We start from the raw sequence: 27,374 nt of genomic DNA on the forward strand, positions 1-27,374 counted from the left end.
ACTGGGGAGAGGGTGTCCCCCCATGGCTGATCGCACTGACCAGGAAGCGGTCACGGCTCTCCTAGAAGTTGCCACGGCACTTCATCTGGCACTCCCACTCCCTGGCCGGCACTCGCAGGGGGGTACCAGCGCTTCTGCCTGCCCTCCCCCCGCCTGTTGCCTAAGTGGGGAGTGTGGCCTGCCAGGGAGTGCACTAACCCTCTCAGGGGGTGCATGTGCACCTTCATGCATCCCCTACGCATTGCCACTGAGAAGTAGTGTTTTAATCCTGCCTTGGAGACCTCTTGGTGGAAGTTGTTGTTGTTGTTGTTGTTGTTGTTGTTATGGTGCAAGAGTCAAGAAATTGTGAGAGGCTAGGATTTCTTAGGGTGATATCTTCTACTAGACCAACTGCTTTTATGTAAGACCTGAGGAAGAATCTTTTGCATTTGAAAGCTTTGCTTTCCCAAGTACATCACTGGTCCAATAAAATATATTACTTTAAGAAATGCTTGCCCCTCACATTATTATTATAGTATTTTTGGACTTGCTTAGGTCTAAACTGGTATAATGTAACAAACTTCCAAAATGTTTATTTTCAGCCTTGTACTCAGTTGTATAAACATGGTGCCTTTGTACTGTGTAAATACAATTTTTCTACGTACTTCTTTTTTTCCTCTTGTTTTCTGTTTAAGAACAAGTAAATGTATTTGTATTCATTCCCCATTACCATAGTTCATGAATACCTAACTAAATTAAAAATGGACATTAAGGTTGCCCCTAATAGATAATGAATTAAACTTTTCCTTAGCCATCCCCTTTCATAAAAGAAAACAAAATCCTAGGTCAACAAATGCCCAGAGCATTGCAGGAGGCTCTGTCTGGGATAAGAATGCTATCATTGTAAGAAGAAAGGCAGTAAAAGAATCTATTTAGAGTCAAGAATGAGCACCTGCAACATATTCCTCCTTTTGAATATGGTCATCTTTTCACTGATGTGTGACAGTGTGTCAGACTGTGTGATCCTTTTTGAAGTTGGATGAATTTGATATAATGTACTTTTGGGGGAGGAGGATGTGTTTTAGTACTTTGATGCTGAAAAATATTTATTTTTCTGATTAATTATAACTCAAGTCCTTGGGAAAAAACATGGCAAGTTCATAACAGAAGTATTAAATCTTGGATGTAGCGGCATGAAGAGCCCTGCTATAATGACTAGATGTTTGTTTATTTTGAGGGGGAGAGCTTGAGTACAAGAAGGACAAACAAACTTAATGAGTTTCTTCTGGCCTGTTTGAAATGCTTGTATTTCTGTTCCTTTTCTTTTTCTTCATTTTTCCCTTCCTTCCATATAATTTCTATGTGCATGCAGTCAACCATAACAGCACAGCTGGACATGTCCAATAGACATCAAGTTGTGTGCCTATTATTAATGTAAATTTTAAGAAGATGAAAATGTCCATGGCCCAAAACCATCAGAGGCACGAATAACACCTGCAATTATTCTGCCAGAAGATGAAAAGGGGGCAAATGATTGGTGAAAGAATATGCCTTTGTTCCATCATAGCCCAGATTTGCTAACCTGTAAGAAAGCTCATTTTTCCCCCTCTTCAAGTTTTCAGAACTGTTGGTTGACAAGTTGGTGTTACAAGGATCTTTGGGTTTTATGAGGATCAATTGAATGGTTTGTTTTATTATGAAAATTGTAGACTGTCTGTATAATTATGATACTGATTTTTATTTATTAAGATTTTTCTGGTGAAACACCTACATGTTGGGGCACCATCAACTTAAAGTTATTAATATTATTGTCACTGGAACTTAGTTGTGGCTTAACAAAAAAGACAAACCAAGGGAAAGGATAAGAGGGGGCCTTGTTTCTCTGTGTGTTTGTACATATGCATAATCTCCAGTGCAATGCCATTACATCAGCTTGCAGGTAAACGTGTGGAAAAGTCATATGTTCCCAAATATATCACATTTGGAGAGGTCTCTTCCTTAGTCAGACTATAAACTTGGTCAAAACAATAAATGAGTGAGAGAATTCAGAATATACTGGAGAAGGGATTGAAGAATGTAATAATTGCCACACTAACTTCAACTCAGTCACAATAGCCCTGCACTGCCTTCCTTATGTATTCACATGGCTTTGAATCAGCCAATTACATCAGCAAAATTTTAACTGTATTATATATTATACCATCCTTCTATTCTTTATTCATAACATTTATGCACAGCATTCTGTGATACGAGGAACTTGCAAACCTGCAATTCTCTAATTAAATAGTCCTTATGTAAGTAAGCAATATCCACAAATCCAAGAATGTAGCAAGGGAGGTGATCCTTCCCCATACTTTGGCTGTGCTTTGCATGAACAACAAACTTTGAACTCACTGCCTAGTCAGAGGAGGCTCCTGCTGGAGCTCCATATGAGCAGTGAGCTCACTAGTTCATCAGTGTGGGATCTAGCCAGAACCCTTGCTTTTGCATGGCTCTGGAGCCCAGGGACAGGGAGGGGACAAACAGTGGTAACAGTGCTCACCCCTTCAATTCCAGGGCCACACCATAGCAAGGGCTCTGATCAGATCTGTGCTGAATTCTTACATGTGACACAGCCAAAGCAGGGTACAGTCATTCTCCCAACCAGCCCCCCCACCCGGATCTTCCCCAGAAACGGGCCATGTGTTTGAATTAGTCCAAATGAACACACAAAATAAAGTGATGAAGTCGCCTATTTTAGCAAAGTATGCAACATCTTTTCTGTCTGTCTACCCTCTTGCAGTTTTGTTTGTAAGGGAAGTCCTTCTGTAGATGTCTCTCTATAGAAAGTAGAAAGGACTACTTAAGGTGGTAGGGTCTTCCCTTTTTCTCTCAACTAGCAGAAGAAGAAAAGCCTTGAGTGGTTCTTATCCTATGCATTAACTTATTTGTTCAATTTTGGGGGCACTGTTGACAATAAAAAGAGTGCTGAGGATATGGATTTGAAGTATCTTGCAGTTGAGATTTCAGTTTCTCTCTCCTAGATAAATGTATACACCAGCATATAGCCTGTAGTAGATTAAGGCTCTTAAACATGTGAGTGACCCACAAAAATCTTTGGAACATTTAAATCTTGTGACCTGCTGTCTGAATCAGACATCAAATGGAAAAATAATTTTATTGCTAGTATTACCAAACCCACGCATTCAGATATCATGAGACTGATTTAAAATAGTGAGACTTAAAAAAACAATTGCTTCCATTTTTTATCATTGGATCATATGGCCAAGTGAAATGTAACACACATGTTCAAAGTCTGAAACTTTTAGGTTCTGTGATGGTGGGTCTATTTCTTTAATTCATGTTTGTATAGCATCTAACAGAAGGGGGACTGGTCTATCTCTTGGACTTCTAGGTACTGCCTCAGTACAAATGATAAACAGTAGTGGAGTCTGAGCCATTTCCGTGAATTCTGAATGCCAGAGTACCAGAAATTTGGAGGTAATCCTGAAGATGTTTGGATGTTTCAGATTTTGCTGCATAAGAGATACACATCTCATTCTAGAACTAGAACTATCTACAGTTTTGTTTTAGCTGGACTTATTCCTCACTGCAGTTATGTCATAAGGTGGACTTAACACTTCAGTCCTCAGGTATTCCCCTGGATTTGGTAGGACCCATGAATTCATGGAGATGTAGGATCAGCCTCAATATGTGTGGTTCAGACAACCCCTTTTATAAACTGGGCCCTACCAAATTCACAGTGGAAGTGGCTTGCGCCATGGCTCCTTTAATTTTGTAGGTTTCTCCATGTGCTCCCTCTGCCGCTGATTGGTGAGGGGGCCCGACTTGTTACTCGTTCATAATTGGCAAGGAGGTGAAAACTGTGGTTTTAAATATGGCGGCATTTTTGCCTTTCTCTACTGATTAGGCAAGGGGCTCCAGTAACCCTGCTGCTTGCTGCTGACTTGTGGAGAGGCAAAAATGGCACCATATTTAAAACCACGGTTTTTGCTTCCCTGCTGATCAGGACCAAGCTGCAAGCAGGGCCCCTCCAACAATCATTGGCGGGGGATGCACAGGGGAACCTGCAAGATTAAAGGAGCCATAGTGCACACCACTTCTGCCATGAATTCAATAGGGCCTTATTTTTAAACCTGTATCTGGACAGTTAGATGTCCTTGCATTTCTAAGCAATGATACTGCTACTTTCTACAGTTTCAAAATGTAACTAGTTTATTGCAGTTTTTCCCTTTTGAGCAAAGAGGGAGGGTAAAGGAGCACTTGGACATTTTACAAAAAGATCAGTGTGGAGTAGGAGTTCCTTGAATTGCGATGTATTTTGGCCTCCTTATGAAGATAGGGAGTGAATCTTCCCCTGATGCATGTATCTTGCTCCAGTTAATGTTCCCTAGTTAACGTTAATGGGCATTACATGCAGACGTTAAGGGAAGAATGGAGACACCTTTGATGTTCATGGTATTTGTGTAGCATATTTTTTCCATAATCGTTCACTCTGCAGATAAGTTGCAAAGAATCCAGTAATTTTCATAAATATGCTACACTGTACTGTGTGCTAACAATAATATTTATAATAAAAAATCTTGAAAGCCAGATAATCTTGGCACTGCTTTCAACTAATGGTAAAAATCTCACAGCATTACTGTAATTTCTATACAAGGGGAAGTGGCAGACTGATTGTAATGGCAAAGCTAGTGAATATTATCAGCATTAAAACAAAAACATCATTGTATTCAATTGCTAGACTTTCCCATACCATTTCAAACAAGCATTGACAAGAGCTCTGCGCTACGTAACATTCCATGTCCTCCATTCCAAGTATTTGGTAATTTCCCTGAATTATTTGTGTGAGAAGCACTTCTTTTAGATTTATATTAGAAACCAAAAATACTACGGAGTTATTCAAAAGATGTTCACTGGAGAAATTCTCAGATTTAGCAGCTGGGCTAGAATTTTTGCTGTTTGTCCTTATTACAAAGCACAGACAAGAAACTAGAACGTCTTGTTAAAGTTTTGTTTTAAATTATATCAGCACATCTGTGGTTTGAAAATATGTTTGGGGTCTTTTTGTATTCGGATATTTTATATGTCCTACCCTTGTATGGGATGCTTGCAGACATGGAAGAAAAAAAAAAAGAAATGGCCCTTTATATTAAATTTGGTGTGTTCCTGCAGCAAGCCCAGCACATGCCTAGAAGAGGCAGCTTGTTAGTTGCACCCGGCTTTCCCAACATCTGTATAGATTGTGCACTTTAGTGCGACTTTTTTTGGCACTTTTATCTAATAGCTAATTGAATCGGCTTTAGCTAAAAGCACCAAAAAAGCCCCATTGAAGTGCCCTATTTATACAGATGTTACAGAGCCGGATTAAAATAATGTGCTGCTACTTCCAGTAAAGTTCATTTTTTGTTGTTATTGTTTTTTCCCTATGTCTGTCAGCATCCATCATCATTTCTGTTGATCCTGTAGAGCAGCTACTGTCCCATGAACAGTTTGGAAAGTATGGAGTAGGTGCAACTGAAAATAAAATAATCAAAGTAGCAGTATTATAGACTAGATTTAGGTCCCAGTCTTGCAATAAGATCCACAGAAGTGGTCCCTGTACCCACATGGTATTCAGTTGATTCCATAGAGCCTCATGCAGGAATAGGAGATTGCTTATTTAGAGTATTTATAGCGTTTTGGTAGGTTGTTAATGTAATATTTATATTCCTTACAGTATGAAGACCATATAAAATAGACAGACATTTTCTTCTTTACTGACCCAGTACAGAATAACTATATATCATAATTCCAAAATTATAATCCAGTTCTGAGGCTTCAATTACTTAACTTAATCCATCAAATCAAGAAGAATGTTATCATTCTAGTCCTTTTATAATGAAGTACTGGTAATTAGAAGGGATAAAGTGACAAAGAATTTAATGCCAGAAAGAGACCATGAGATCATATAGTCTGACCTCAAGTATATCACAAATTCTTAAATTTCACTCTTTTACTGTATTGAGCCAAAGAACATCTGTTTAACTAAAGTGTATCATATAGAAAGGCATACAGTTTTGATCTGAAGATAAAAGTAATGGAAAATACACTCCTTTTCCTGGTACTGGTCCCAGGGGTTAATCAATCTGTTAAAAAATTGTGCCTTACTTCCACATCAGTGTTTGGTTTTGTTTTCTAGTCATTGGTTCATGTTGTGCCCTTCCCTGCTAGATTAAAGAGCTCTTTAATGCCCAGTATTTTCTCCTGTGGAGGTACTTATACATTAATCAAGTCACTTCTCAACCTTATTTTTGATAAACTAAATAGATTGAGTTTTTTAAGTGTCTCACTGTAAGACATTTCTGAAGCCCTTGAATCATTTCATTAACATCTTGGAATGATCAAACACAGTTGGTTATTTTTCTTAATTATTATTATTATTATTAGTTGAGGTTAGAAATGATTCCTTTTTCATGTTTATAATAATTTATTATCATATACGTGTGGGTTAAACACTCTGGTGGTGTGTATTCTTAAGCATGTATAACTGGAATGTCTAAAAGTTTATTTAACCAAAAGAAATAATCCACAGAAAGCTGGAAAGGTGTCTTAACAAAATGTACTAACGTAGGTGCTATGCTATGAAGACTGTTGAATAAAGGTCTTAGAGATGGGTCAAAATGAAAAAAAAAATCCTCAGTTTTGAGAGTTAGCTTACTGTGGGTTGTATGCCAGATATGTGTCCATTCCTGCAAGAACTTGTCTGACTCAGAAGAATATTCTACCTTACCAGTTCACACAGATGGGTCAAAATCTTAAAAGCTTTAGTAAAAAATGTGAAATCTGGATGTAAGCCACCTCTACTTTACATTTTATGTAACCTATACCCATCCTACTCTCTAACTCAAGGATCTGTTTTTCAAAGTTCTTGGAACTGGCCTGTAAAGGTTAGATTCAGTGTATGTAGAGCTGGGGGCGGGGGGCAGAGAGGGGTTGTTAAAGGAGCTGCACTAAAACAGTTGTGTTAAAGCTGTGATTTAAAGGGGCCATGTTAAAGTTTCCACTTAAAACCTCCTTTTTGCTCTCGCTGCCCAATTTTCCATTCCCTGTTGGCTTTTGCTATGGCTTTGTGCAGCACCTGGTAAGCAGAGGGGGCAGGGAAGGAATCAGAGCAGCAATGGATTGGCAGCAGGATTTGGGGATTGGATCGGCAGCCTGTAGCAGCAGGTGGTGACAGGCACCTGGCCTATCTCTCAGAAAGGTTGCCAACCTCTGCTCTAACTCATCTTTAATATGTAGTGTCTTGCCTGCTCCATTTAAATGAATACCAAATTTAGGGTTGTCAATCAGAATATTTGTGTGTGAGTTCAGTGCAAATACTTTGATATGAAGTTTATTAAATATATTAAACAGCAGAGCAAATGGATACTTATCACATATGTTATTGTACAACCAACATAGGAAGCTGAAGAATATATCTGGAAACAGAGTACAGCTATGGAGACTGAAAAATACAATAACTCCCTAAACCCTAGCAATTCTTTCTAAATGGGAAAGACCGCACCTCTCTTTAATATAAAAAATTGTACAAACAAAACATTAATGGTTACAAAGAAAATGAAGGGAGGGAAATGTAGTTAGGAAATAATTATGCTTACTACCTAATCCAGGGCTATCCAACTTCTAAGTCTCTAGGGGCAGCATCAGCTGGGGGCGGTGCATGGCTCAGACCCACCCTTAGCTCCCTACCTACACTGTGCCACACTGCCCTGCCCCCAGGAGCAGAGGCTGGATGTGGCAGCTGGAGGAAGGATGGGTCTGAAGTCCAAAGACTTCAGTTGCTGTTGTAGCCAGAGTGATGCAAAGTGTGGGGTTGTGGAGTGGCAGACAGGCAACTTAATTCCTCAGAAACCACATGAGGCCTGCAGGCTGCCAGTTGAACAGCCCTGACCTAATATATGAATTGTATTAAGAATGTAATTTGTAATTCTTAATAGTAGAAGTGGAAAGCTGAATACAGCCGTATGGTTATTAAATATTATCAGTATTGGAACAAATATTTTGCAATATTTTTTATTGCAATATTGTTCAATATGATACATTTAAATATACTGAATCAAAAGATTTCTTCTCACTGTCTCAAATAAGGAGTAACAAAGGGCTGGCCTGCAAAATATGGACCTGAATATGTAGTATTTAAAGTGTACCTGCAATTATTAATCTATTGTCCTGTTTATTATACTTTGATCTAAGGGAAATTATGAGACTTGATCTTCTTCTTCTTGCAAGTCCTTTATATATATATTGCACATGGGACTTAATGCTACTCTAGAATCCCTCATCCATATCCCAGGTGGTTCTTACCTTTTCAGTACCTTTGAAGGCTTTACTCAGCAAAGGGACATCAGGATGGGTAGGAATGGGACCCACACACAATATGCTTTGGCAGTCTTTGACAGTGTAGCAGCTTCTTGGGAGCCATTATTTGCCAGCATGATTTATCTCAGCAATAAGCATGGCTTTGGGCAGTCCTATGCCAGCTATATAGATCATATTTATATTGGCTCAATTTCCTTGCCTTTATGTTTTTCTGCTTTTCTTTTCTTCCATTGCTATGCTGTTCCTGAGTAGAAAGAGAGAGTTTGCTGTCTCCAAATAATTTCTTCTATAAACATATTTCTGCAAAAAGTAACTTTTAATAATTCATTTAGTAACTGCTGGTTAGCAAATTAAGGATACCCCTGAGGATGTCATATTAAATCCTGTTTCACCTACTGAAGGAGAATTGTTATATTTTACATATATCCAGCATTTAAAAATCTTACAGTGCCAACCCTTCTTTAAAGAGACGTCTAAATAGCATGCCAAAGGGTGGTAACTGTCACCTGTGAGAGGCACAGTCTCAGTGGGAAATTTAGCAGTTCTCAGTATCTAAATGTCACGGAATATGCACATCTCTATCATTGCAGGTTTTAAAGTCACGGTCTCACACGGGGATGCTCAACTATAAAAGGAGCTCAGCTTGTCAGCACATCTGACTTCAGTGCTGGGCATTTGCTCATAGTAACAAACAAAACATCTGATACTGCAAGCTCTCCTCTTGGGGATTTCAATGAGTGCTCAGCATACAGAGGGCTTGCAGAATCCGGCCCAGTGCCAGCAGTAAAGTGCTCTTCACTCCATAATGAGGTAACCCTCCAGTTCTGCTATCAGGAGGCATGCAGCTGGTACACTTAGCATTACTTAAAAACAATATGTGCAGTAAAGTATACTCTCTCATTACACTGAAATCCGCTAATGCTGGCATCAAGAGCTGTGGGTAATTCAATCACACCCACAAAAACGATATTAGCATAGCATAAAGGAGCTGTGTAGACTAGCAAAAGCCAGGAAATGATAGAGTTCAGACTTGAAACTTTATCCTCAATTCACCCAGATTGTGCTTAGGTGTTCTAGCAGTATTTTATGGATAAATTGCCCTGTTCGACTGTGGAGTATTTCCTCATCTAGCAGCAGCCAGCATTAGTGGAGTTATATAAAGAAATTCAAGTGTAAGTTAGAGAGCAAATCTGGAGAGTGTTTCAGCCTTAAATGTGAATTTCCTGGGCTGGGCTGTTTACCACTCCTACTCTGTTGAAAGACTGCATCAGCATTCAGTCACTTTGCTCCTTTTGAACACAGTTGAAAGCCTGCAACTAACCCCCTTTGTCTGCTCTTAAACTTAAGAGTTTAAGGTTATTTTAACAGCTTTGTGTCTGTTAATTATTAGGGCCAGCTCTAGCTTAAAAGTGCTTTTGATTTCAAGAAGTTCATTCTGTCTCTTTGAAGAGAAGAAAAAACCTCTGAGGTCAGTAGAGCTCTGTTGACTGACCAAATGAGGATTTAGCCCTAGATTTTCTTTGTTTTGGGTGTTCACCTTGCTCTTTAAAGAACAAGTGGAGGAATAGTAGATGCTTGCACTAAAAATCTTATCTACCTCATGTATTCATACGGGGTTGGATTCTGCCATCCTTAGGCATTGTAAATCATATCTTGCACCTTAGTCCACTGGCAGTCCCATTATTTTTCAAGGGTGTTACTCATTAAGGAAGGGGGTCAGTGAGCTAGCACTAGCTAGTAGAAAAAACTTGCCTTACTTCGCTTCTCGGTCTTGTTTCCCTTATGACTGCAGCCAAAGCGAGGATAGCAAGTCAATTGATCCTCCCTGCTGAGATCCAGTGGATATGGAGGGGGTGGAAAGAGGTAGGCAGTATGAGACACTTTGGCGCTATATCAGTACTTCTCAACCAGGGTGTTGGGGGATCCTGGAGTGCCAGAAAATGCTTTGAAGAGTACTGCGAGATACCAGGCAGCATGTATGTGCAAGCTCATGATCCTTGTCTGGCCATTCTCACATTCCCCTTTCTCAGTGCCTAGCCTCTCTTCAAGGAATTAAACACTGTAATAAATATTTTTTAAAATAGTGTGCCACTCAATTCACAAAAGTCATGGAGGGCTGATTTGAGTCTAAGGAGGAGTGCCTTGAGTCTAAAAAAGTTGAGTAATTTGACCCCAATCCCGTACACTTCATGGTCCTCTCTAGCTTCTACTGAAACTGTCTCTATCTGATTCACAGTAACAACAGACTTCTGAATCTACAGAGAGCAGGAAGGAGGTGGCCTCTAAGGGAGCCTGGGGAGTACAACCTGTGGGTTATATGTGTTATGCATATTGTTGCCTCCAGCCTAGAAAGCACAGCCTCTGTATAATCATCTCTTTGCTTGTATTCATCAGCGGAGTGAATATGTTTTGAAATAAATTTTTAGAGATCATACTTAATCATAGAGAAGTAGGGCTGGAAGAAACCTCCAGAGGTCATCTAGTCCAACCCCCTTGCCTGAGGCAGGATCATTCCTATCCAAACCATCCCATACAACCATAATCTAAACTCTACATAAAACTGCCCTCAACCTTGACACAGCATAGACCTATTGCCCTAACCTGCCACAGGTAAAGCAGGGGAACAATGGCAGCCAATGTCCTGCTTCTATAAAATGTCAATATATACTCAAGATGTCCCAGGTAGAGGGCCACACACTTCCCTACAGAGGAAGGCAAAAAGCCCCACAACCCATACCAATGTGACCATGGGTTAAAATTCTTCCTGACCACAAATATGGTGATTGGTCTGACCCTGAGTGGAGGGGCAAGACCCCCTAGCTAGGAAACTCTGGTTTTGCTCCTGGCAGGAGAATCGGTACACCCCAGTTGTGGTCCCTAGCCTTAGCTGTAGCCAATGCCCAGTACCTTGGGGGAGATTTAAAAACAGCTTGATACATGTAGCAGAAAAAAGCAGGAGGTTGGGGAGCAACCAGGAAAGCCCAGAAAGCCCAGAATCATGGAAAATACCCATGGTAGAAAATAGGCATAGCTACACTAGATCATCCCAACCAGTGGCTGACCAACCTCTTCTTGAATACCTCCAGTGATGGAAAGTCCACAACCTCCCTAGGCAGTCTATTCCACTGCCTCACTTATCTCACAATGAAGACTTTTTTCTGGATATTCAATCTAAATTTACTATGCTGCAACTTCAAGCCATTGTTCCGCATCCTCCTCTGCAGCAAGAGAGTAAAGGTGCTTTCCCTCTTATTTATGGCAGTCCTTCAAGTATTTGAAGACTGTTACCATACTGCCTTTTAAGTGCCTTTTCTGCTAGCTGAACATGCCTAGCTTCTTCAGCCTCTCATCATGTGACTTGCCTTCCAAGCCCTTGATCATCTTTGTTGCCTGCATCTGGACCCTCTCTAACTTCTCCATGCCCTTTTAAAAATGTGTAGCCCAGAACCACACACAGTACTCCAGATGAGGCTTAACCAGTACCGATTAGAGAAGCACTATCACCTCCTGTATCCTATAATGCTTATGTTGATGCTACCTAAACCGCATTCACCTTTTGTGTGGCTGCATTACACTAAACCATAGGGCTGCCATCCAGCCAGGTGTCCCCCATTTTGTATTTGTGTTTTTGACTATTCCTCCTGAGGTATAGAACGTTGCATTTGTCTATCTTGACCTTCATCCTGTTAGCAATAGCCCAACTTTCCAATCTGTTGACATCCTTCTGAATGCATTCAAATACTCCAATGTGCTCAAAATCCTTCCCAGTTTTGTGTCATCTGCAAACTTGCTCAAGAAGCTTCCTATGCCAGCATCCAAACTGTTAATAAACATGGTGAACAGCAATAGGCTGAGAGCAGACCCCTGTAGGACTCTACTCAAAACCCCCTACCATTCAGGCATGGACCTCTTAATTATTACCCTTTGCTTATGGCTATTGAGCCAGTTATTTATCTATCTTGTAGTATGTTTATCCAGCCCACATTTCTCCAACTGGTTTATGAGAAGGTCATGTGGTACCTTGTCAAAAGCCTTGGTGAAGTTCAGAAACATTATACCCATAGCATTCTCTTCATCTTCATTATTTGTCAAAAGAGGAGATCAGGTTTGTTTGGCATGATTAGTTTTTCATAAATTTGTGCTGGCTGCTTGTGATCAACCTTTCCTCCTCTAAATGCTTGCAAATGACCTTCTTTAGGATAAGCTCCAGGAACTTCACAGGAATTAATCTGAGGTTAACTGGTCTGTAGTTCTCCAGGTCCTTCTTCCTGCCTTTTTTACAGAGGGGCACTCCATTGGCCCTTTTCCAGTGATCTGTTACCTGGTCTGTCTCCCATGACTTCATGAAGATCATTGCCAAGGGACCTGAGATCTCTGCCAGTTTCTTCAGGACCCTGCCGATTGAATTCATTCAGACCCACCAAAACCTCTCTTCCTTTGTTATCTCTTCTCTCAACCTGCCCCTTCCTTATCCAGATACTCCCTATTAGGTGTTTAGCAGCTTAATCTTTTTGTGAAGACTGAGGCAAAGTAGCTGTTCAGTAGTTCTGCCTTTTTTGCATCTTTGGTTAGGACTTCCCCCAGCCTGTTAATATAGAACCTACAACTTCCTTGATCCTTTTTTTCTGCCAGCATATTTATAGTACCTCTTCTTGTTGTCCTTAACCTCCTCTGCCAGGTGCAGCTCATTGTTTATCTTTGCCTTCCTGATTTTGTCCTTGCAGGTTTTTGCTGTTTTCTTGTATGCATTCTTGGTGAGCTGCACATTTTTCCATTGCCTGTATGCTTTCCTTTTGCATTTGAGGCATTTTAGAAGCTCCTTGTGCAGACACATTGGTCTCTTGCCATTCTTTTTGTGCTTCAATTGTGTCAGGACAGTTACTTGTTGGACATATAGTATTGTGCCCCTTAGAAGCTGCCAGTCCTCCTGGGCACCTTTATCCTTCAGTGTATCTTCCCCTGACACCATGCCTGTTAGCTCCTTGAATCTGAAATCCACTTTTTTAAAATCTAACATCTTAATTTTGCTGACCCCATGTTTTTCCTGTCTCAGGATCTGGAATTCTAATGCATCGTGATCACTTCCTCCCAAGTTACCCATCACCTTCACATCCTCCACAAGTTCTTCCTGTTGGTCAGGAAAAGATCTGAGATAGATGATCCCCTAGTAGTATCCTCCACTTTCTGGAAGAGAAATTTATTGTCCACAAAAGTTAAGAACTGGCTTGACATTTTATGTTTGGCTGTATTATTTTTCCAGCAGATGCATGGAAAATTGAAGTTTCCCATCAGTACTACCCCATAGCTTTTGGATAGATTTGTCACCTGCTTGAAAAGTACGTTATCCACCTCCTCTGCCTGATTAGGCTGGCCCCACCAGTATTTCAGTGCTCCTTTCACCTTTCATCTTGACCAAATGTGTTTTGCTTTGCTGTCTTCTTCCTCTTGAACTAGAGAACAAGTGTATGTGATTTTGATATACAAGGCAATACCACCATCTTTTCTCCCAACCTCACCCTTCTGAAACAGGGTGTAACCCTCAATGTTCACATTCCAGTCATAAGAGCTGTCCCACCAGGAATTGATGATGCCAACCAGATTATTGTTCTTTTCACAGGCTGCTGCTTCCAACTCATCTTGTTTATTCCCTATATATCTCACATTGGTATATATGCATCAAACGTATTTTGGATTTTGACCTCCTTCTTCCTTTTTGTGCTGCTTGTTGCAGTCCTATAGCTCTCTGGTCCTTTACCAGAGTTGAGTTGCTTTTTTGAAGCCTTTCTCCTCTCTACTGCATGCTCTGTTGCTAGAGAGCTTTCATCACCATCCCCCATGAAACCTAGTTTAAAGCCTTGTTTACTAGGTTGGTCAGATGACACCCAAAGATGCTCTTCACCATTTTCATCAGATGGATACTATCTCTTGATAGCAGCCCTTCTCTCAAGAACACCCATCCATTGTCAAAGCAACTGAAGCCTTCAAAAGAGACCACTGTCTCAGCCATGCATTCACTTCCAGGATATGACGGTCTCTGCCTGGACCCCTGTCTTCCACAGGAAGGATTGATGGGAACACCGCCTGTGCACCAAACTCCTTAATCCTCCTGCCAAGAACCTCAAAGTCACCTTTGATCTTGTCAGTGCCATTCCTGGCAATATCACTGGTGCCTAGATGGACAAGCAGGAAGGGATAGTCATTTGAAGGATGGATAATTTTTTGCAGACTCTGATGTCCTGAATTCAGGCTCCAGGCTGGCAGCACAGCTCCCGGGCCCCCAAAATTTGAATGACAAATTGGTGCCCCTATCTTGTGCAAAAAGTAGTCACCAACCACCACTGCTTTTCTCATCCTTCTTGGTGCAGTGTCCTAGAGCCCCTGTCCTTGGGGCCTTGCACTTCCTGTTTTCTAGGCTCTGCAGATGTCCGCTTCTCTTCTTCAGCAGTTCCACTGCAGAGGGCTTGAAAGCAGTTACTAACTTCAATCTGCTCCTCTTCAGTTCTGGGGGCCCTTCTTCTTTGAGTAGTCACATGCTGCCACTTTCTCCTCATTGCCCTTTGGCTCCTCCAGTAACAGCCTAATGTGACTCTTGTCCAAGTAATCTTCCTGGTCTCCATTACAATGCAGCATGGATACCTCTGGGAGGACCACAAACATAGAACATCTCATGCAAGTCACAACAGCTGACTCAGACTTCATTTGTGCCTCCTTTGCTCCTTGGAGCATACCTATGATTAAAAAAAAGTGGCATGGGGGAAGGGAACATCACAAGAACCTGCATACCAAGAACCTGCACCAGGGTCCTTGCCCACACTTGCATTCACACACACACGTGTGCCCATGCACAGAGTATCCTGCTCCCTGGCTCCTTCCTGGAACAAACTGCCTAGACAAACTCCTTCTCTGTTTGCTGCTCTCTGTTCGCTTCTGTGCGTTACGTGCAATTATTATATTACTCATTATACTTTGATGTCTATAAGGAAATACATTTTTCATAATTTTGCATCATTCCCCTGGCTTGGGGGCCTGGTACAATTGTGCCCCCATCCTCCCTATTATTATCACAGCTATAGGCATGTTCTTTATCACAGACAAAGCTGTGACTACAGCTTATTCAAATATACCTGAGCTAACTTTAAACTAGCTTTAGATTCAAATGCTAATAGCAGTGTAGCTAAGGTAGCATGAAACTTAGTGCCCAAATATAGTGAGTTTCTCTGCTGGATTTTGTAGTCAGCCCTGAATTCTGAATTTCACAGGCTACACTGCCTGAACTAGCTTGTTTAAAATTAGCATAGGGATTTTTACATGAGCCACAGTCATACCTTGAGTGTAGTGTAGACTACTTTTGAGTCGCAGCTCATTTTCTGGTTTCTCTGTGATAGAGAAGCTATACACAGCCCTTTATTCAGGTTAAGTCTAGTCAGAGCCAGAACCAAGAATTATTTTACTCTCTCAATGGTAACTGTTGTATTTGGTGAAGGACATTAAAAATAAATTACTCCAGCCACAAGTGTGGGATGCCAGGTTGGCAAGTATGGAATATACTGTGAACATAAAGTGAAGCTATGCATTCATTGCCATTAACAGTTTCAATGAAAAGTAAATTTAGATTCTCATGTGCATATTCAGCACATTCACATATCTCTCAGTGACAATTTGTGGAATATGATTAGGTATAATTTATGAATTCTGCTTGGAATTATGAACTCTCAGATTGTTTAACCCATATAAGTGCCTGTCTGTAAGTCTATATTCATGCCTCATAATCCTTGAACTAAGGAGACAAGAAATGATGCCATAATTTATTTCAAACAGGTGGTCATTAAAGACCATGATTACAACAATGAGCTGGCTGTATCCTAAGTGAAACCAGTTTTCCAAGATTGTCTACAGAGAGCTGTCATTTGAAGGAATAAAAAATGTCTAAAAAGAGGAGAAAGCCAAACATGTCCTGGCAGGGGTTTAGAAACATAACAGCTGCAAAGATGAGTAGGAACTCAAAATGTTTCATGAGTAAGGGTTGTTGGTTGTAGCCGGGTTGGTTTCAGGACATAGGCAGACAAGGTTCTTTGGGTAAATAGGCTATCTTTTACTAGACCAACTAAATAGTTGGAAAAAATTGTTCTTTGCAAGCTTGAGTGAGGGGGAACCTTTTGACTACCCAGCTGACTCTAGTTTTTGGATGTCAGAGGTGGGGAGAAAGAGATAAAAAAAAATGCATGACTTAAAGGAGAAGCACTGAAATGAAAGAGTGGGTTCAGCAAAGGAGACTTAGAACTCTGAAAAGATGGTGACCCAAACCTCAAAGAAGGCTTAATAGTAGTGAGAAACCTGAGACAGTGAATAGTATTCATCTGTTCGTTGCTTTGCCAGATGAATATATTTGCCAGATCAGGCAGTTAATGGAAAAGAGAGATTTTGCAAGTGCTTGTCTAGTTGCTTCAGTTATCACCTGTTGTTACAGTGGTCATGTATAAATCAAATTATGTAACTCTTCCAGAAAGAGTACTAGACTAAGCCTAATTAGTGACCAAAGTGTGTTTAAAGGCTGAAAAAACAAGCAGTTGGGTAAAAACCTACCACCAGGTATGTGTTCAACAGGGGGAGCTAGACTAGGGCAATCTTGATTTAAGAATAAATAAATAAATGTTGCAGAACGGTTTTCTAAAATACTTATTCTCCATGTTTACACAACCCACAAATATCTGCATCTGGTAAAACTATAAATTACCTGTACAACATTCTCTTCCAAATAGTGTGTCAACAGTACAGACACCTATGGTTTACATGAATGTGTGTAGAGATACTTGAGCTAGCTTTATACTTGATTGCTCAGACATCTGTAACAGGTTAGCCACAGGAGCATGGAGCTCAGCAGCACCTCATTTATTATTCTTATCATATTCCTGTCTCCGGAAACAATGACTGTAGGTAAACATATAGCTTCAATTTCCTACTCTTGAGTGGTTTTGAGATTTTGGGTCAGTGTTTTTTTTCAGGTTCCAAGCATCCTGTGCTCACCTATGCTCTTTCAGCTCTGAATCATGAAGGTTCTCTCTCTTTCTCTCTCACCTTTGCAGTTAATGTGTCCTTCAGCTCCAGCTGGTCTAGCAGTCACAAAGGTTCCCCCTACCTCACAAAACCTGCCTGTATTGAGTCCTTCTGTATGTCTCTCATCAACTTTTCAGCCTTTCAGTTTCTAAACACCTGCTCTGATGCCTCTGTTCCATGCTGAAGATTTTCCACTTCTTAATATCCTCTTGTGCATGCAAGCTGGATTTTTTTTTTTTTTTTACTTAGGATGCTGTCATTTAGCTCTTATAACTGATTTTAACCATATTCCACAAGAGAGGTAAGGACATCAAACTAACTCATTTTAAATTTCCCATCAGGAGAACAGCATTAATAAGAATGCATTTGTTTACAGTGTAAGAAATTTCAGCATGTGTATAGATATAGACATCTTTAAATCTCAGATGACAAGTTGATTCTCTTCAGCCTGCGCTCAGTGTTAGAGACCGAGATAACAACATTTCCATGTACATGGATGCTTCAGTAGGGAAGCTATTGTCCTTAGGATATGAGATTCAAAAAGAAATTGAAGTGAGAAATCATCTTACATTTTCTTAGGAACAATTTGTAGGATAGCATTCCGATAAAAGTAATATGAGAAAGAAAGGGCCTGACTGAGAGCCCATTTTAATCAACTGACTTTGGACCAAGACCAGAGAGGTATAATGAGGTATAGATATAATACATAGAGATAATAGACACTTTTGTTTTTGTGTTTTCTCATCCAAGTTTCATGTTCTTTGAGGAGTTCCGTTGTCTAGGAGAGGAACAAGAAGAAAATAGGGACAGGGCCCCCCACCCTGTACCTAGATAAGCAGAAGAATAGATACCTATGCTCTTTGCTGGATATGTTGTCTTAAGACATTTATGCGAATAGTCCCATTGTATTCAATGTGATTACTCATATTATGAGTAAAATTATTCACATGCATAAATATTTAAAGTAACGGGCCGATTTCTAGTAGAATAGTTTACTTTAGAATTATTTGATTATAGAAAGGTTAATCACATATCTGTATTGAATTTTTTCTTGCTTCCAAATTCCTTCTGGTGTGTTCTGCAAAGCCAGGGGCATGTTGCCTGAACAGACCATTTTGAAGGTAACCTTCATTAACTTTTACAAATTAGCAAGTTTGATAGATTACTGTCTGGTTGTTCAGACGATATGTGCCACATATATGCATGATAGTTGGCATAAATTGAATGGAGAAAACATTTCTTTCCCTCAATGAATGGAATTATGCACTTTTTGAAATTCAGCATAATTATTTTTGGGGGTTGTTTTTGTTTGTTTGTTTTGTGTTTTGTTTTTTTTTGTTAAATATATAAATGGGGAATAAAGGCGTATTAGATTTCTGTCCTTGGGAGGTAACCTTCCAGGTGTCTGAGATATGTAACTACCAAGCAGTACTTGTCCACATTTGAAGATATTCCCTGGGGTTTGATGAAGTTTCTGCCTCTGGTGTTTCTGCCTCCGGTGTTGAGCGCACACAACATTTTATTTAGTCTAACAATAGTTTTTTGTAAAGACTCAGATCCTGAGGCATGTAATTAGATTTCTTTCCTTTCTTTCTCTTTCTCCCTTTCTCTCTCTCTCCCTTCCTTCCTTCCTTCCACAAACCATGAATTTTAACTATTTGGAATTGGCAATACTGCTGTCCACAAGCCAGCCAACTGCAGGAAGAGTGATGGCTTTGCCCCCACTAATTACAGCTGCCTATCTCATGGAGTGGACCTCTTTCTCTTTTTTGTATGGTGTCAGATATCAACTTCCAAATCTATGAGCCACTATCTGATATTATTGCTCAATGTGTGGATTCCCTTTGCCCTATCTGGGTATTTGTAGAGATTGCAGATTTTGATTAAGTGTTCTGCTGTTTGTTGGACACTGCATTCATATTGGGGGGGGGGGGCGAGGGGGAGGCTGTCCAAGATGTTCTTGTTGTGAAGTGTTTTGAAGTGTCTATATCCAACTCTCAGTCTGTTCAGCTTGATCCGTGATTCTCTGTCAAGATTGTGCCTGATTGGGGGACTCCATTTGGTGTTGGTATAAACCACTGTAGGAATAGGTCTGACCTTTACCAGTGGTCAGCTCACCCTGTTGCTGCCCATAGCATCCCCAATCTCTTCTAGGAGCTTCTGGGCTTCATTTATAAATGGTTTATGACTTTTAATCCGTTTAAGCCTCCATCTCTTCAGGTCTTCAGTTAACAGTTGATATTGCAGGTCATTTTTATAATCTGTTGTCTTTATTGCCAGTAGTAATGTTAGGGTCTGTCTTCTTATGTCACTTGGTCTAATGCCCAAGAGTACAGGGAATATGTCTGTGTGAGAGTTGTACAGTCTGTTATGAGTCTCAGAACACTGTTAAGTACAGCATCAAGCTTTTTAGTGTGACAGCTTTTGGATCATACAGAAGCACTTCTGGTGCATATACCATGGCAAGTGCTGTGGTTCTGAGCACTTTGAAGTTGGCACCCCATGTCATGCTGGCTAAACATCTTAAGGCAACTACCAATGCAGATACTTTACTGCTGACCTTCTGGATGTGATGTTTTATAGGTGAGGGAATGGTCTAATGCAGGGGTGGGCAAAATGTGGTGCAGGGGCCAGATGCGGCCTGCCAGGCCATTCTATCCGGCCCGTGGGGCCCCTAAAAAAAATTTAGAAAATTAATATTAATCTGCCCTGGGCTGCCTGTCATGCGACCCTCAATGGCTTGTCGAAACTCAGTAAGCGGCCCTCTGCTCAAAATAATTGTCTGCCCCTGGTCTAATGTGACTCCTAGCTGCTGGGGTATGCTCATGGGAAAAGATGTAGTTGCCTGCTCTGATATTCAGTATGCTCTTGGCATGATGACTGTCCAAGTGGAAGTGTGATGATACTGATTTATTGATGCTCAACTTTAAGTGCCACTTGTGGAGATAGTCAGCAATGAGTGCCATGTCAGTACTCAGTATCTTTTCAGTTCTGTCATGTCAATTCCTTGGGCTACTAGGAAGTAGTGTACACGTATCACTTAGATGTTGTATGTGGGAAGTCTGAGGTATATACGTTGAAAAGTATTCATACCAGCACTGACCCTTGGGGGACTCCATTCTTCAGAGTTTGTGGTCTGCTTTCTTCTCCTTGGATAATAGTGAGTTCGAATTATTTGCTGGAGATCATGTTCACGATGAAAGCACATAGCTTGTGGTCAAGTATTGTAGAGTGCAGTTAATATTTGAGGCCTGGGTGCCATATAGTGTTACTGGAAGCTGTAAGGTCAATAAAGACCCAGCTGTTTTCTGCCTCATTTCAGATCCATTTTCTGTGTCAGCTTTAAGTAATATAACTTTGTCAGTGGTACACTGCTTTTTCCAAAAGCCAGTTTGTTCTTTTGGGAGCTGGGGGTCAGTGATGTTCTCTGTTCTATTCAGGATTATGTGCTCCATGAGTTTGTATATAATGCAGAGTAGTGAGATGGTTCACTGGAGTGGATCTTATACTTAGAATGATCTACATCTGTATTTATCAAATTAATTTTAATTAAGAACCTAATCATATTGGGTTTGATGAGCTTTCAGGGACATATAGCCAGTGATATACATGAGACTGCCCCTGAGGGCTCTGAAAAATGCTGGCTGTAATTGTGCCACCAAAGCAACGGACAGTGGGAGGGAACTTCTCTGATGGAATTTATCTTTTTTCAGGATATTGCTACATCATCTCTGCTGGAGAAAATTTATCCCTGTGGCCATCAAAATACTTTTGAATGGTCCCCTCTTTTTATTTTGGCTTTTGCCAAATTATGCCATATGGAGATATTTAAAAAAAATTCCCAGGACATGAGGAATGGCTCCTCTGAGAAACTGTATTTCATACTGCATCAGCTAAATACTTCTGCTATAGCTGCAAACAGTAGTTGGTATAAGTTTCAGGAACAAATTATAAACAATTTCCAGCAGAATGTGGTTTAATAAACTGGGTGCCAGCTGGTGTTCACTCTGTTTATGGCAACAAAATAGTTTTATTAGGAGAACAAATGAATAGCATACATCCTGCCTCTGGGAGGAGGGCTAAGATGATTCTACACAGGGGTTACAAAATGTGTCAGTATCATTCCTTTTACTAACTTCCTCTTGTGGGAGCTTGCCTGTCACTCCAAGGTCTACCTCAGAAAAGCAGCTGGTATCTTTTTAAGCAGCTCTAGATCTGCTATGCCCAAAGAATCTGTTTAGGGACTGTCTTAAATCACTTAATCCTTTGGCTCCCTAGCCACTTTTCAGTCAGTGATGGCTGCTTTGGAGCACAAACTGTAGGATAAGGATGAGTGTAGGAATCCGCAGCATGGGTTTTCCACTGTTGAAAGCTCTCTAGCAGGGTTTCTCTTTGTAGAAGTTGGCATACTCCCTGATTAAGGATGTTTTGTAGACATCAAGATTTTTTTCTCATCCAAGGCTCATGGATTCTTAGAAGTGTCAGATGACCAGCAGAAAGCACAGAAGCATATATCCTCTGCCTTACTGAAGGTACCTTAAAGTATAAAGGGACATTCCCATGGCAGATCCTTAGCTGGTGCACATTGGCAGAGTCTATTGAACTCAATGGAACTATGCCAGCTTCTGACATGTAAGGCTCAGAACGTAGCACCTTTATTCCCTAGGATTAATGAGCCCTCCTCAGAAAATACATTTACGAAGAGTTAGGACAGTGAAGCCAATACGTTTAATTATGTCCAACTTTTTTTAGGTAATACAGAACTTGGTGCATCTACACGTGCCATTAAGGCAATGTGATAAACTCCAGCACAGTCTGGGCTGGTGTTTATCATGATGCCTTAATGGTATGTGTAGGTGCTCAAACTGCTATGGTCCAAGGCACATATACAGACGCTGTGCCTGGGACTGCAGCAGTTTGAGCTGGGGCGGAGCAGCCCGGGGTTGGCAGAGGGCCTGGAGGATCAGCCCCAGGCTCTGGGAGGCAGTGCCAGGTGATGGAGGGACTGGCTGGGGCACAAGAGTGCCTCAGCGTGTGCAGCCCTGTGGCTAAATGGCAGGCAGGGCTCTAGGCCCTGCTGCCTGGACTGCCTAGCATTTACATGTGCGTTTAGGTGCAGTTATTTTTGCTGCTGTAAGATAGTACAGTCCCCAAATCTTATGATGGCAAAAATGAGATTAATTAGCCCAGGTGAAGTGTTGAGTGCCCATGCCCTGGCACTGGCCCATGGATCTCCTGGCCCAGGCTCCTCTGGCCCTGCATCACAGGCAGTACTGCCCACAATCCAGATTGTCTGGACCCTGTTCCCCTTCCCCTGTCCCCAGGGGCACACACTGGGCCACAGGGGAAATGCAGACTGAGGAAAACATGTGCCTCAGTTTTTCCAGGGGCTTCCAGCGTTCCTACTATTCTGACAGTGCCATGTGCCTAAGCCTGGAAATTTCCAGTGTCTTCTACCTGCAACTCAGAGACAGCTGGCCATGCCCCACCTGCTTCTGAAATTTCCAGGGGCATCCATCTGCTTGCCCCAGCTTGGATGCTTACCCCCCCCACCCTAGTACTCCATGACCCTTAGCTATGGGCCAGAAAAGTCTTTCAGCGTGCCTGGTGCCCATGGTTCAGTAACTGCCAACAGTCGCTGAGCCACAGGGTTACCTCTGTACTGGCTCAGTCCCAATGTTGTTCCCCACCACCACCCCAACATACCAAAGGTAAGCCACCTGCACTGGCTCCTGCTTGGTAGAGGGGGAAGAGAGAGAGTAGGGTTCATGCTGAGGCCCAAGTGGCCCAAGTGGCAGGGTGCCTGAATCTGGCCTCTGCAATGTGGTGCTGCGCCCAAGTACGGGAGCGTGGGGGTCCCTGACTGGGTGTGTGGGAGCCAGGATTGGGGTCCCTGGGACTTTGCCCAAGCACAGGAGTTCTCCTGGGCTCAGAGTCAGGTCTGTGTGTACATTGTAGGGTTCTTCATGATGGGACATGGGGGCACAGCCTGGGGACTCACGTGCCCAGGTCCCATGGCTTGTGCAGGGGATACACATGCCTCCCTTCCCGCCTCTGCCTGCCTGCAGCTGACAGATGGCCGGAGGCAGGGCTGGGGAAAGGGGCTGGGTTGGCTGGGCTCTGGAAGAGCTCAGGGGTGGGGCCCACTGGAGCAGCTGAGAACTGGCCAAGCACACCTCCATGCAAGCGGCCACAAAGGAGGCTGTGATGCCAGAGGATAGTAATCTAACTTGAATTTCCCCACCCTATATTTAAGATGTCTCTGTGTTACATAGTTGCCAAAAAAAAAAAAAAGGAGCGAGATAAAGAACCTTTTAAAAAATATACTGAACAGAATAAAGCAAAAATCCCTAGAAACACTAAATGTTGAGTTTTGCCTTCTGGGGTGGAGTCTAAAATGTTCTCCATATAATAAAAAAAAAGTCTAAATAATAATAATTTTCTCTCCTGGAAAATTGCAGCCAGAGAAAAATATGCACCCTTGCACTGTTGGTGTCAAAATTCAGTCCGTGGTAAATTACTAAAGCTGACATTCCAGCCCTAGAGATAAAGAAATACAAGAGAAATACTGAGCAAACTGATGCATTTGTATTATATGGATCCTAAAATATTTTTTATATGTAAAATAACTTTGAAAACCTGTAATATTAACAGCTGCAGAATTATTATTGTAGACACCGAAGTACCTGGAATTTTATAATTTGTAAATAATGAAAGGCAGCTCTGTGAACTTAAAAAGTCTCTCACACACTTTTGGTTCCAATGCCCTCTGTGTGAACTCTATAAAATGCTTTAGGTTTAAATTATCAGTTTGAGTTCACAGTCTCTGGTGGTAGTTGGATTTCATCTTTTTTCCCCCCCTTCTTTTTCGCTATTACTAGAGATGTAATTTCTGAGATACTTTTACATTATATTGTAGCTACAAAATTATTTTAAAAGTAAAGTATTTTAATGAAATGGCAGAATATGGGCACAAACACTGAATGTGCATGTCCATGGAATAATAAGGCTATTGTTAAATGACTGAATATTTTGGAGATTAATATCATGGTATGCTGGCGTGTTGGTTCATACCAGCTGTAATTCAGCAATGAATCCTACATAAGTAAGCGGCATTCTGAATAAGAACTCAGCCACAGGACATAAATGGATAGGACAGTGTGTAAGAACATACAAAATATTTTTTTTTTCTGCACAGGAGTTTTATTTCTTGTTCATGTTATGAGATAAGTGAATTTTTATATATTTTCCTTTTACCTTTGAAAGCTTGTTTAATTACTTTGTTCCAACCCTATGTGCAGTGTTCTTATTCTAAATCAAAATGGCTACTGTCAGATTCTAAAACATCTGATTTTATGGTAAATTTGGTCATATTATTTTTGACATTCTATACTGAATCACATCTTAGATATTCCACAGAGTTTTGAGATCTCATGTCTGCCTTCAAAATAAGGTATCACATGACTACACTGAACAGAGTAAATAAAGCACGCAAACATAACCTACATTTTTTTCTAATATGCCTGAATTCTCTCTGATATGTCAGACTTTGGAGTGATGATTAAATAGGAGCCCACATGTGGGGCTAAAATATTTTGAATGATTTTTCAGTTTTAAATTTGTACATGGAACTTATTTTTCATTTCCTATATATAACTCACTATTTTTTTCTGAATGATCAAAACTGGTTATATGTCACAGCAAATGTACAGAAAAAATCATATGCCTGTATTATAATTTTTAAAAAGTCTTGCAGATTTTGCAACTTGTGATGATGATTTTTATGAGGAAAAAACACTCTGAAGAGTCACACTATAGGTTGTCTTGGGTATCAAGACTGTGATAAGTGTGTAGCCTTATTCATGATATGGTGCCTAAGGGTTGATCCAGTGCCACTGAAGTCAATAAAAAGATTTTCTTCAATATCAATAAATATTGGAACAAGCCCCCTAATTTCATTTACATGAAGGCAGAAAATCTTTATCGTGGCCAAGGAGACAATGAAGGTATAACCTTGAGGTATCTAAGTGATTATTTATAATTTTTCAGTTTCTATTTCCATAAGTTTAGTGCGTGTTCAAATGTCACTTTATCATATGTTTATACTGTTTGAAGTGCTTTTTGACACTGGGAGTATTACAGTTAATCTACAGAGAGACAGAGTACACTTACATAGTGGGCTGCTTTTCCAGTCAGCGTGTGAACATAATACTCATTTCTATAGACAAAATTATAAAATATTTTGAAGGGGAAATAGGTCCCTTTGTTTCCAAGTTAATAGCTGATATTGAGTTGTAAATGTAGTTTTAATGTAAATGAATGGCACTACTGTCATTTTTACAGGAGTCAAAAGGAGAGGCTATTTTCTATTTGATAATATCTGCATGGGTTTTAATATTTGGCTCTCTTAGGCTAGGGACAGACACTCAAAAAGCCTGAGACTGAGTTGATTCAATCTTTTCAGGTCAGTCTAACCTGGCTAGGTTAAACCAGTTTGTAACAGCTCCTCTGGACTGAAAAAACACAGGCACATGCCTGCAGTGTCTCAGGCTAGACTCTGGGGGGTGCTAGACCAGCCCTCCCCTTCCACAGGGCTGAGCTGAGGGGGGGGGGGGGGCATGGCCAGGCCCTGGCAGGATGCTCTAATTAGGGAGGGGTTCCCCCCACCCTTCCTGACCAACCTAGCAGAGTATTGATAACACAGTGTTTATTACCAGCTACCTTTTGATTCTGTCTTTGTCCTGTCTGCCAAAGCACAGACCGTAGCCAGCACATAATCTGCTAGCTAATGCTGTGTGTCTGTGTAAGGCAGAGGGGATGGCGGAATCCCTGTTCGAGGGGGAGAGCAGAAGCCAGGCAGACATCTGAAGTCTCTGTCAGAGCTGCTGCCAGGGAGCAAAGGGGAAGAGCCAGCCCTGCTGTGGAGCAGAGAGCCCTGCCCAGTACAGAGGGCATGCTGAGATGCCAGGGGAATCAAATTTAACTTAAACCAGCAAGGAGTCTGGGACAGACATTGCATAAACCAGTTTGACCCAAATCTCTTCAGTCTGATACTACATTTAACCACGTTCATCTCAAACCAGTTTCAGCCATTTTCAAACTGGTTTATGTGTACTGAATATCTGTTCTATTATGGGTTTAAACCAGTTTCTTATCACTTAAACTGATTTCAACTGGGTATGCATTCTGCCAGGGGTACTTAAAAAGGTCTTAGGGGGTACACACAGGCAGGCTGGCAGGTGGGTGGGGACCAAGTGAGCCCCAGGGCGCAGCAGTGGTGTCTTCTCCAGTCTTCCCACACTTTGCCCTCTTACTGGGGGAGAAGGAGGGATGCACCAGGTGCTGCCAGGCCCACACAGCACACCGTGGTGCCTCCTCGCCTCCTACAACCAGCTCACTCTCCTGATTGGCCTCTACCCCATTACAACACAGCTGTGAGGGTCTGCCTGGTGGGCGGGGGTGGGGAGGGGGGGTATTTTCCCCTGGTGGCATGCATTTGGTTGAGCACAAGGCCCATCAGCAGCTCATGGAACTGCATGTGTGACTGGCCATGGGAAAGTGGCGCAGGGCCCAGTGCAAGTGGTGGCAATGAATGCAAATTTCTGTGCAGGTGCCTGAAAGTGGTTGTTGTAAATTGAATTAGTGCTTGATTAATCTGCTTCCAGCCCTGCCCCCAGCTGCTCCCTTGACAGCCCCTTGACACACTGCTGGGCTCCCATTGTCTCACGACCAGACCCAGCCTGGGTCCCATTCACCCCTGCCCCTGTCCCTCCTGCAGTGTGGGGGTCTCCATCTGTGCCCTCCCAGCCCCCTCCCTCTCCCCTGCCCTGCCCCTTCCCCCCATACACACTTATCTGCTTGGGGGGGGTGTCTGTGTGTGTGTGTGTGTGTGTGTGTGTGTGTGTGTCTGCATCTGCATGTGTGCATGTCTGTGTTTGCACCTGCGTGTTGTGTATCTGCCCCCTGCCCACTTGGTGGCA

General features: G+C 41.6%; 1 protein-coding gene across 8 annotated transcripts in view; it reads left to right on the forward strand.

Moving 5' to 3' along the window:
- Positions 1-27,374, forward strand: part of RBMS3 (RNA binding motif single stranded interacting protein 3) — a 692,574-nt gene that overhangs the window by 147,274 nt on the left and 517,926 nt on the right. The window lies entirely within an intron of this gene.

This window comes from Alligator sinensis, unplaced genomic scaffold (genome assembly GCF_000455745.1).
Source record: "Alligator sinensis unplaced genomic scaffold, ASM45574v1 scaffold181_1, whole genome shotgun sequence".
NCBI lineage: Eukaryota > Metazoa > Chordata > Crocodylia > Alligatoridae > Alligator > Alligator sinensis.